This window comes from Meleagris gallopavo, chromosome 1, assembly GCF_000146605.3.
Source record: "Meleagris gallopavo isolate NT-WF06-2002-E0010 breed Aviagen turkey brand Nicholas breeding stock chromosome 1, Turkey_5.1, whole genome shotgun sequence".
NCBI classification, from domain to species: domain Eukaryota; kingdom Metazoa; phylum Chordata; class Aves; order Galliformes; family Phasianidae; genus Meleagris; species Meleagris gallopavo.
The window spans coordinates 3,020,227-3,031,732 of NC_015011.2; the positions used below are offsets into that span (position 1 = coordinate 3,020,227).

Sequence of the window (11,506 nt, forward strand, 5' to 3'; positions counted from 1 at the left end):
ATTGTGTATCTCAGCAAAGAGGAGGTTGAGACATCACTGATGCCTTTTGCTGTCAGTTTGTATTTTGGTAAGCAATGTCTACTTGAACTGTTTTTTTCTTTTCTTTCTGACCCCCTGAATTTCCAGGTTCTATGATCTGCTCTGTCAGTCTGCAACTCTCCTTCAGTGCATGACAGACTTCAACTCAGCTCTTGCTGGCAGATTCCACATTTATATTTCAGTTATTTTGGAGCTAGATTTTCCCTGCAGTCCAGCTCTTCTTCCTCTTCATGTTCCTTCTTCCCCTCAGAACAGCCCACAAATCTTCCTCTCCTTCTCCTTCCTCCCTCATTTTTGCTCCCCACCCACCATCAGATCTCCCCACACTCCTCCCCACGTCTCCAGGCTCACATGCAGGAAAATGAAGAGATGAGTCCTTTCTGGTGTATAACCTTCTCAGGACTGTTTCTTTCAGCATGAGAGGAGCTGGGTAAGGTCTTCCAGAGTTAAATCATGCACTCGTCACTTTTCTCAGGGTATGATGTGGAGTGGGGTGATCCTGGGAATATGTTTCTTCCAACCCAAGATCGCCGACTGGGACCTGTCTTGGCAAACACTGTCCATTACAAAGACTAATAAACAAGTAGGCTGGCTTACAGTGGGGCTGGAAGAGAGAAGAAAGATTGTTTTCCAAGTTCTGCAGCGATCCCAGATTTGATAAACCCCCTCTTTCCCTTTCTTCTCCCTCCTTCACCTCCCAGGGGGTACAACTTAAGCATTTATGAATGCAAATGCTTCTTGAGTCAACCGCAGGTCAGAAAACAGCGTGCAGACAGGATAACACATCCTTTGTTCCACCAGGGCACATGCTGTAACACAGAAAAATGTTGCCTGTGCCCCTTAAGCTCTGTTCTCACTCTCCCTTTCTGCCCTCTTCCCCTTCCTCCAGCTCCAGCCTTGTCCCAGCTCGCAGAGAATTTGGCTTTCTGAAGTCACGAAAGTTGAAACTATCAATATCAGACTGATCTGCTGAGCAGCCCTGGTACTGTGTTTCTAAAAATGGCTAGGTTATATAATTTTTTTTTTTTTTCCAGGGGGAAGTAAGGGATGGAAAAACACCATCAAAAGCTAGGGCTGTTCTTATTGGCTGTGGTTCACTGGAAAGGCGGAGAGGTTTGTCAGGAAATGCACAGAATACTCGGGAGCCTTCTGTGATAACATGTACTATGTGCTGATGGGTTTCAAAACAGAAAACATAGTTCTTGGCCCCTCAAGGCACAGTGCCTTGTAAGACAAGGCACAGGCTGAGAGACCTTGCTTTGGCTCCTCAGTCACTTCTTATAGAATCAATAAGGTTGGAAACGACCTCTTAAGTTCTCTAGTCCAACCGTCCACCTGCCATCAATGTTGCCCACTAACCACATCCCTAAGTACTACATCTACCCTTTTACTGAACACCTCCGGATACAGTGCCTCCACCCTGGGCAATCTGTTCCAGTGCCCAGCCACTCCTTCAGAGAAGTTTCTCTTAATATACAACCTGAAAAATTGACTCTTGATGTCATCGAGATCATTTTGACCCTTATTTCCCAACCTTTCTCAACTTAGACAGCCAAGGTTCATTGCTTCCGGGCAGGGAGAATTCTGTGCCTTGTTCCTTGTCTCTTGGCTGCTGTAGCAATTCTGGTGGCTCAGTGGAGTCCCTTTGCTGCATGAATGGTGCTGTGGGCCCTACAAGACAAACTGACTTGGGATGTATTGAAGCATGAATGCAGAGAAAATCCTTCAGACACACAGGGATGTCCCTGCCTTCACACCACAGCCTAAGTGCTGCATCAATCCATCTTTTTTCCTGCCCTGGGGATGATGGTATCTTATCAACTAATGGATCCTCATGACAGTCCTGTGCTGCATCTGTTCTAGGTCATGGGGAGGGAAAAGCTGATTTTCATCATCACGTGGGAAATCAATGGCAGCAGAGAGCGCAGATCCACCCTCCTCTGCTGGCGAATTTCCATCACTCTCCCATCTGTCCCTGGTGATCCCTTGATGCATGCAGTAAGGCCATTAATTGAGTTTTGGGACGTGAGCCCCTGCTCAGCCTTCTGCATAGATTCTCCAAAGAATGACCATCAGGCTCTGAGCAGGATCATTGTGTATTGAAGATGAACTTGATGATCTACAGACATCCCTTCCAACTCAGTAATATTTATATGTTAGTTATTCTTTTACCCTGGGTCACCAGCAGCCTCCTGATCTGTAAGTACTGATCCTATTTATATACTGGCTGTCATGCTAAGCAATGTTGTACTGACCCAGCTGCCCTTCTTACAGGAGATAATGGTTAGATAATCTAACTTCTCATCTTGCTTCCTGCTGTTAAGACTCAGAAACATATTTAAACATTGGCAACTGGAAGGGCATGGTTAGTGGTAACCTTTACTGATGCTTTAAGAAGGTAACCCAATTTTGTAGGTAATCCAAGAAATCCAAATCCTCCCTTCCTTTCTTGTTTTTCTGCTGAGCAATAGCTGTCACAGGTCACACTGCTTTGTGAATAGAGGGGTCCACACTCAGGGGGCTAGAAAGATGATGCTTGAGATTGTAAAGTCACCTCTGGACCAAGTTCAACTCTTGACGTCAGTGGAAAAACCTGTCCAGCCTGGGCTGCACTTGACACTGCCCTAAACCAAAGTGACCTCTGTGTAAATGAATCTGGAATGGCACTGGCAGCTTAGAAGCAGGTGATACAGAAATACTATGCAAAAACCTCATGGAGCTGATTGAGAATGCCCTCCATAGAGCAGAGTCTAGCATGGCAAAACCTTGTTCTGTTGTTCGAGAAGACTAAATTAAAGTTCCCCAGACATTTCCCAGCTCCCAACACTCCCAACATGAAAGTCCACTGAGGAATGTTATCTGATGGAAAATATAACTTATACCTAACAATGCAGGCACAGATTACCTCTACTTGCAGCACTCACAGCCTTTATAAAGAAAAGGGTAATCAAATGCAAGTCAGTAGGTGTATTTCTATTAAAACTCATGTGCCTGCAACTGTCTGGGTTAGAACATGCACGGGCTCAGTGTAATTCCACTCCAAATGAGGTCATTTGAAACGATGCAACAGTCATCACTAATGCTGCTGTATCATGCTGGGCTGTCAGGTAGATCCCAGGGCTTTAATGCAATCCTATATATATATTTATACAGTTGCCCATACTTCTTTAATTAGGAGATGCAAATGCTAGTCAGAGACAAAGCAGAAAATGCCAACAAAGGCAGATCATGCTTCCATTCACTGCTGACAAGATACAGCGGCATCAGCTCTTTCTTTTGGGGTTGTATTTGGCTCTGTTAAATCCTATTGATTCGCAATAGTAAATTGCCTAGAGTGCTGTGATTTTCCAGGAGAGGCAGTGGGGTAAAGTTGGAGGACTGGGGCTTTACCTCTGCTGCTGGTTCTGGTGGGGCTGCGTTCAACACGTGATACTACTGCCTGCAATAGAGAACCTCATCATCTCAGAGACATCCTTGTCTTCCCTTGGCAGAGTCCACTCAGTCTGCAATATGTAGTGCTGGGAAAAGTCCAAAGTTTGTCCTGGATTGGGTTTGGTTTTGCATTGCGTTTGATGTGAAAAGGGGAAAAGAAGGGAAGAATTGAACTCTAAGACCTTGACCATCCAAGCAGCCCCTGTAGACAGGCTACACCCAAATCCTGATGGTGAACATCTCTCAGGCATAAGACAATTTAGAGACAAAAGCAATCACCATTGTTCTGACAGTTCTGGCTGTGCATCTCCAGTTAATACAGCAGCAATATATGTGATGGAATGAAGGAGAAACCACCGAAAAGAATTGCCCAGTGCAAGTTGTTTGGTCTAATCAAGCCACAGACCACTAGGACTTGACCATTTTGACAGGGCATCACAGCCTTTCTGCACAGGAGAAAGAAGAGAGGGAAATGGGGCACAGGCCATGCTTGCAGCTGGACTTTGGCCCAGAAAGCAACCATCTGAACCAGGAGAAGAAGAGTCCCTGTGAGCCACAACAACAAAGCAGACTGCCTAAAGCCATTTAGTGAGAACAGGTATGTTCACAGAGGCATGAAAAAAAACATGTTCCAACCCAAGAGACTGAGCTTGTCTAGCAGTGCTTGTGTTGGCCTAGTTTATATCCTTGTAAAAAGACTGCAGAATTATCTCAGCAGCTGAAAAGCCTTTGTCAGCATACCTTGCCTCTACAGACCTGCATTTCCCAGGTGGGTGGGAGCTGAGAGTGGGCAATGGCCCTTGCTCCTGCACCTCTGCAGCAAAATGGCCATCTGGGCTCCTCCCTGAAGTCACTGTGGCTCAGACCATCACAAGTCATATCCCTGTCCACTCTATGCTGTGTCTGTCCCAGTCTGTTCCGTGTAGCAAAACTTTCCCTGCAGTTTGTGTCCTTTGGTGTAGACGTGCCCTGCAGGTGCAGTGCCCATAGGTACAACTATGACTTCAGAAAGAGGTTGATCTAAAATGACCTTACTAACCTTTCGGACATTCCCAGTGCTCCCACTGACCATAGCTTTCCCTTGAAAACTGCTCTCATGCCACTAAGAGCAGAGTGGCCAAATGCAAGGGCTGGCTGCAGGGTTGTGTATGTATATGTTGCATGTACTATGGAAACACACTGTAGGGAAAGCACTATGGAGACTACCTGAAGGTGCAAATGAGCTTACCTTCATCCTGAAGAAAAAATCTTGGTTCCAAAGCAGCCTCTCACCTGATAAGCCACTTGAGCAGCTGCTGTTTCAAGGCACCGTAGATTTATACAGGTGTTTGTGTACTCTGGGAGTATTCATGCAAGTCATCATGCTTCCATGAACCCTGGTTGAGTTTCCAGGCGGTCTGAGATTTTTCACCCCCTTATTTTTCTTGTCAAATTTACAAAACTTGCAGTTTGTAAGCTTGTTTCTCCAACTTCAGAGAAGCTGGTGTCATTCTTTTGAAATTGAGTCAAATCCTGAAGAGTTCAGTCATGCCAAATCCTACATGAGCTTCAGTTTAAAGCAATAGTGCTTGGACATAGCATGGTACCCGACAGAAGGTTAAATGAAGAGATCATCTTCTGCCAAATTTAAGGTTCATTAGCATTGCAATGATACAGATTTAGGACAGAATTAAACTTTTTGGAAGATTTTGTTATATTTAGCATTGGCAAACCATGCTGTTTTGAGCTAACTCCTATTCCCCAAAGAATCCTCAAAGTAAAAGAGAAAATTGTTTCCAAATAGGAATAATTATAGCTTGCATAACACAGTCTCGCATTCAGTTACAAAGTCAAGGAAACCAATCAGGACATCTCGCTTGTACAAACAACGTCTTAAATTGCAGGGAGGAGCGATTCATGATACCCTGAGTTTCACAAAATATCTGCCTTCATTTTCCTGTAAGTATGAAAGTTCAAAGGATTCATAAGACCTAAACAATCCTCATACTTTTCCCTTCTCTCTCTTGCCAAACACCTGCCCTGAAAGCAAATGCTTGAGCTTGGGGTAGAGGAAATACAGGTGAAAACATTACAGTTTTGTCTTGCATGTATCTGTGCTTGTTCCAAGATCTGTAATAAATAAATCATTTTGCACATTTTCTGCACTTGCTTCTTGCCTCTGTGTCTTCAGTTCATCTTTTCAGGCTGTGTGCTCCTCAGGCTGTGAGTGTCTGTGCTTTGATTCTTTTCTGAATGGCATTCAGGGAGAAGGGGATCTCCGATTCCCTTGATGTAACTGCAATAATTTGATAAACAAATAATAACCAATTCAGCAGTCGTTAGTTTTTTAGGGCAGAAGGCTATAAAACGGCCTATCCTAAATGACTCTGTCTAGACATGTTTTGGGAATAGGGCCCAATATGATAATTCTGGGGGAATTTCTCAAAGCAAAGGCTTGCAGAGCAATGCCCTCCTACTCTCAAGCCTATCTGCCAACACCCAGGCATGCTGCACTGTGGTGGCAATTATTGAAAAGTCAGAATACAGTTGCAGTAGAGTCAGCAAATTTCATCCCATTGAGAAAGAGGTGTGGGAGACTTGGTCAGAGTTAAACCAGATAAGCAGAATAATTGCTTTTCAATAGCTGGTGCCCATGGGCTGGTACTTCACTATGCTACAACATGCACACGTTGTTAAACCTTGCTGCCTACAATTTTCTTTTTATAGAGTAGACCACAAAAGTCCTTGAAGTTTTGAAGTCAGGCAGAGCAGGACTCTAAGATAGAGAGGGATGAAATGAATGACATGTACTCCTTTCAGTATCTAAAAGGGAGCTACAGGAGAGAAAAGGACAGACTCTTTAGCAGAATCTGTGGTGATAGGACAAGGGGAAATGGTTTCAAACTTAAAGAAGGTAGATTTAGGTCTAGTATAAGGAAAAAGTCTTTTACAATGAGTGTGGTAAGGCACAGAAGCGCGTTGCCCTGAATGGTGGTGGAAGCCTCACCCCTGGAGACATTCAGACTCAGGCTGGATGGGGCTCTGAGCAGCCTGATCTAGCTGTGGATGTCCCTGTTCACTGCAAGGGAGTTGGAATGGATGACCTTTAAAGGTCCCTTCCAACTCTAAGGATTCTATGATTCTGTGATTCTTTCCTCTGATCCAAGGAACAATGTGATGTGACAGCAGACTGAACAGCAATTTCCCCAATTTTCTTTATTCCAGGATTGCTTGAGAAGCTGCCCTGTGCTCACTGCCTCTATAGGAACCACGCCCCCATTTGTAGATGACTTAACTCCCCTGGGAAATCAGTAGTTTCACATCCTCAGATATTATCTGAGTTTTTTTTTCCTATAAAATAAAGAATATCTTGATATTTTCCTAAGTGCTGCCATTTCAAGGAAAGAGAAATTCTGGTTTCTTGCATTGTCATGTTGGAATTCTGTAATGCAACCCACCTTACAGTTAATCTAATCTGGTAGTAAAAAAAAACATCTTCTATTTTCACAGTGGTGATGAAAACCCACCTGTTGTGTCCACAGAAAAAGCACTGAGTGATCTGCAAATCCCAGGGACATTTTCAAGGCAGGAGAAATTTCCACTTACCTTTTCTTCTCCCTTTCTGTGAGTATCAGAGCCCACACTGGTCAGGGCCGTGCTATTTCTTGCATCTTGGGAAGCCAGTGTAGGGATCAGCTTACAGATACAGACACATGATGTAGGTGTCTGGATAGACATGTGATTTGAGAGGCCAGTGGAGACTTTGTTAAAATAGCTAATAGAGTCCAGGCAGGGAAACAGCTAATCAGAAAGAAAACTTTTTACAAAAAAAGGTTTTCTTTACAATAAATGTAGTGAGGCACTGGAACAGGTTATCCAGAGAGATGATGGACATTGCTGGAGACATGGAAGATCAGCCTAGATGGGGCTCTGAGCAGCCTAATACAGCTTTAGGTGTCCCTGTTCATTGCAGAAGAATTGGACCAGGTGACCTTTAAAGGTCCCTTCCAACTCAAACAATTCTATGATTCTGTATGTAGGTGCCTGGCGTAGAGTGAGTTACTGACTGTGTTGTCTAAATGCTTTATTCAGTTTTCTAAATACTAGTGAATGAGTTGTGTGCCAGAAGTGCTGGCTTCACTGCCTGCTAGAGAAACCCAAGATCTCTGTGGGTGGTTGGTTTGTTGAGCTCCATCAAAAGGTACTCCAGTGTGAAAGACTCAGTCTCTATAAAGCAAGAAATCTCTACTGCATTATTTTGGAAAACATGCAGAAGACAGACTAAGAGATGCTTGTCTCACTCTTCAGATTGTGCTGGCAAGAGGCTCAGCTTCATTTCCTGCCAGCCTAATGTTTCTGTGTAGGTAATTGGTGATAAATTTCTTCATTTTTCTTACCTGTTTCTTTTTACTCCAAATCCAAGAGAGAAAAAAAATATGTTTTGAACATCCTTAGGTTTAAGCGAGGAGCCTTTCACTGCTATGCTGTCATTTTCAGACAGTTTTACCACATAAACCTCTTTGCTGCCTGGTAGGACATGGGGCTTCCATTGGGTCCAGGAACTTTGAAGTGACACCAAGAACATGAGACTGTGTCCTAAACAACTCCCAGGCCTTCTTATGATTCTCAGAGATGATTCACAGTCAGAGGGAGCTTCGTGGGCACAAAGTTTGTGAAATTCAAAGGAGAAACCCACCTTTCTGGCCTAACTGCTACACTTCAGGCTCTCCTGTATACAAACTGTCTTAAACCTGATGGCAAACCAATAGTATAAACCCTACAGATTGACAAGTTCTGGTCAATCATTTGCCATCAACTATTTCTACACTGAAGTTTTTGCTCCACTGCAGCACATACCTGGCATCTGGAGCTCGTCGTTGGAATTTATTTTACTCTGGGGCCGTGGCTGAGCTTAAGAATAAATTGCCTTTGGGCAGATACAGGAAAGGAGCAGGGTACATCTTGTTCTTCTTAGCCACCCCTTGGTATCCGGATCAGGCTCAGACAGTAACAATAAACAAGAACAAAGCCGGTGCCCCACCTGCCTTAATTCCCATGTGATGCTCTCACACAGCTCCTACCTGAGACTGGAGAGCTTCAGAATGAGTTACAATAGCTTTAGTCAGTGCCTCTCTTCTGCCTGAACTGCTTGATCTTATCTGAGTGTGAGAACAAAGACGGGAAATATTTTTCTTGGTGGGAAAAAGCATTGGTGATGGGTAGAGTGATTTAAAAACTATCTGCTTTCCCTTTCTTACCTGGCTCCTCTCTTCATGAGGATCCTAAACCTCCACTCTGAGCAGGAGGTCTCTTAGCTGGAAGTGTTTGATTCTTTTGCAGACTGCCAATGGAGGGATGCCTCTGCATTCTTGGCGAGGATAAGGAAAGAATGAGAAATACACTCAAAAAAGGCCATCAATTTTGACAGCATCTCTCTACCCATGAATTAGAGGCATCTCAGGCAAGATCTATGCACGTGTGTGCATAAAACCAGAGACTAAGGCATCTAATGCTGTCATAAATCTAACTTTTTACTGGACTTTGAGTGGTTGGTGACACCAATACATTCATGGGAACAGCCTCTTTTCTGAACCATACTAACATCTCATTTTTTTCCAGACCCTCTCCATTTTCTGGCTGCTGAGCATTCTGCTGTCACCATCTCCAGCTGCTTAATATACAGCAAGCAGCTTACCTTGATTCTGCAGGGAATTCCCACCATGCAGTCTTGCCTAGTCCTCCTTCAGACCTGTGTGTGAGTTTTTCCCAACAAATTCCCCAACAAATATGGGATGTTGTAGCAAGTTTAAACCAAACTCGACAGGAAGGTAAAGACTGTGGAAGTGTTCATTCTGAGCAGTCCAGTGAAAATAGGCCGAAGACAGACAACACAATAATGTTCCCACTAAAGAATTTAAATGAAAACCTAAGGTAGAGAAGAAGTCCCACTGGAGTTCACAGATGCTGCAAGTCCAGCCATAAGTTTCAAGCCAACAAACCCAGGCAGGTTCTGTCATCCAGGAACAGCTTGTTTAGCCCTGATTAGAATAAAATGGATTTAGAAATAGCCACCCAGCTTAGGATCAGCTACAGGTGGAGATGGTTACAGCTTCACAGATGTCTTTCACAGTAACCCACTGGCTCTGGGTTGCAGCTGCTCAGTCTTGTGTAACGTTGTTAGTGCATTTGTGATGATAAACTTGGTATGATTAAAATGGGTTCTTATGATTTGTCTGCCAATAAATAATAATAAGGTGCTATGCTTGCATAGTGCTCTGGTTTTGAGCCACTTCAAGCAAGTAATGTTAAAAATTATGGCTTCTACTAATGTAAAGAGATGAAATCTGTTTTGCTTTTGGAGAGAAGATGCATAAAGCTTAGCAAATAGTAGGTCTGGAAGTACTGACAGAAGGAATTTACAGAGTTCTTAAAATGAAAGAAGATCAGATTCTGGAGGAGGATTTAGCTCATATAAACTAAAAAGATCTGCAGGATTTCGTCAGCTGGGAAATGAGAAGTGCTACAACAGTTCAGGGACCAGCAGAAAGAAGAGCGGATTTGTCACTGAAGATGCAGGATAGTAAAGCAGCATAAATGGCAATTATACAAGGTATCCTTGGAATGTGATGAAGAGCCTTGACTGTCCCAGTGAATAACTGCTGGAGAAGACTGTTGGCCACCACTGCTTTTGGATCTCAATGGAACCATCAAACATCTGGGCTCCCTGGGGTGGATAGAAATATAACTGATGATACAGCTCCATCTACTGCCACAGAGGGAAATGTCAGTCCTCCACCAGCATCTGCATTAGGTCCATTTGCTGCTGATACATCGAAGTCACCATAGAAAAGACTCAATTGCTTAAAAGGAGTGAATATATAAAATTAAGGTGAAAATAATCATTTCTGGACTTTGATGGTATGCAAACATTCTTTTTTTTCCAGCATTTTTGTTCATTCAAACTTTTCATTTAAGTAGCATCTGATAAGGAAAGAGTAAAAGCCTAAAATAGAGAGCAGATTTTTCACAACATGCTGCATAAAACTTTCACTGCACTACAGGCCGCACAGAAACTGATCCCAGTGTATATGATGCTAATGGGATTCTGAGGGAAGATGATGTCCAGATATCCAGCTCAACAAAGAACAACTTTACTTGCTATGATTAACCAATACTGAAGAGAGTCTTTGAGAGTCTGGCCCAAAACACTGTGGCTTAACCTTGCAGAAGAAAATTAAGAGACATGACTTGGTCTTGATCATTGGGATGAATTAGTTTTCAGTGGGTTAATTTTCCTCTTTCTTTTGCCATTGGAAAGTAAAGGATTTAATGTAAAATAATTGATTTGGCTTTCCTAGAAGCCAGTGTGGAGAGGAAGAGAACTCCAGAGGGCAATTTGTCCTTCTTTCTGAGATGCTTGACTCAGACTTTCATGACTGTCCCTCTCTCTGAAGAGACATAGTTTCTGAATGCAGGATCAGGAGACATCCAGAGATGGAAAAAAAGACATTTGTGGGTATGGAAAAGGGCAAAAACCATAGATAGTAGGTAGTAGGTCATGCACAATTTGCAATGGGCGAAGCATGATGGACATGGGTTGTGAAAGCATCCATCAGGCCAGGAAAGCCAGCTGCCATTCTAGTCATTATCAAGGACTAATTAATACCAGTGATGTTATTAATGATGCATACAGGAGTTTTCAACTGTCTGGGAGAAAAGTCTTGCTCAAGGATGTAAAACAAGAAATTGACTTTTGCTTTTAACACAGATTCTTGTCTGGTTTAAAACAACAAGCTGATGCTTGTTTGCCCAGCTTCTCATTTTTCAGCTCCTTTTGTCAGTAGAAAAGGTGTTCCTATACCCCAACTTTGGTTTCACATCACACAAGGAGCAGCTCCTAGGGAAAGCAAGGCAAGTTTTGAAAAAGGGTTATGCAGAGACAAGTAAATGAATCATAATCATTAAGACTGGAAAAGATCATCTAGTCCAAACCATTCCCACCGTGCCCACTAACCACGTCCCTCAGTGCCACATCTGCCCTTTTCTTGAACACCTC

General features: G+C 43.3%; 1 protein-coding gene across 1 annotated transcript in view; it reads right to left on the reverse strand.

The window, feature by feature from the left end:
* The window catches only part of PRKCQ (protein kinase C theta), an 826,629-nt gene that overhangs the window by 95,851 nt on the left and 719,272 nt on the right, over window positions 1–11,506 (reverse strand). The window lies entirely within an intron of this gene.